Here is a 722-nt window from a genome sequence, read left to right as displayed (position 1 = left end):
TTTCTAGGCTATAGAGTTGATTAGACTGGAATCCACCTAGGTGAAGTTAAGGTGAAAGCAATTGTAAACCTACCTCCACCAAGCACTGAGTCTTAATTAAAAACCTTCCTAGGTAAAGTCTCATATCTCATAAGGTTCATCCCTAGCCTAGCACACACAGCAATGTCACTGCTAAAATTGACCAAGAAGTCTACGAAGTACAAATTGTCAATAGAATATCAAGATGCCTTCAATCAATTGAAACAACCCTAGGCCAAAGCCCCAACCATGTCACCACCAAAGAGTGGTTGAGAGTTTAAGGTGTACATCGCATCAAACTCAAAGTCCGTAGGATGCCTATTAGCCTAGGACAATGATGAGGGCATTGAGTGTCTGATATACTATGCCAATAGAACCTTGAAACTAGTAGAAAATAACTACTTCCACATGGAGCAGCAGTGCTTGGCATTAGTATTTGCCACACAAAAATTCAGACACTACATCCTAGACCAGAAGGTGAAGTTGATCGCAAGGAGCGAATCCATCAAATACTTCATAAACAAACCTCCACTTTTAGGAGGACTGGTTAAATGGATGATGTAGTTGAATCAATATAGCATTGAGTACACCCAACCATAGGCGATTAAATGCCAAGCGGTCACAGACCTTCTAGCTACATTCCTTACCGATGATAGTTTCCCCATTTTTGAATAAGTACCTAGAGAGCTAGCCATCATCACAGT

Source organism: Nelumbo lutea, chromosome 7 (genome assembly GCF_056320005.1).
Source record: "Nelumbo lutea isolate HS-2025 chromosome 7, American lotus-T2T, whole genome shotgun sequence".
Lineage (NCBI taxonomy): Eukaryota > Viridiplantae > Streptophyta > Magnoliopsida > Proteales > Nelumbonaceae > Nelumbo > Nelumbo lutea.
This window is presented reverse-complemented; position numbering follows the sequence as displayed.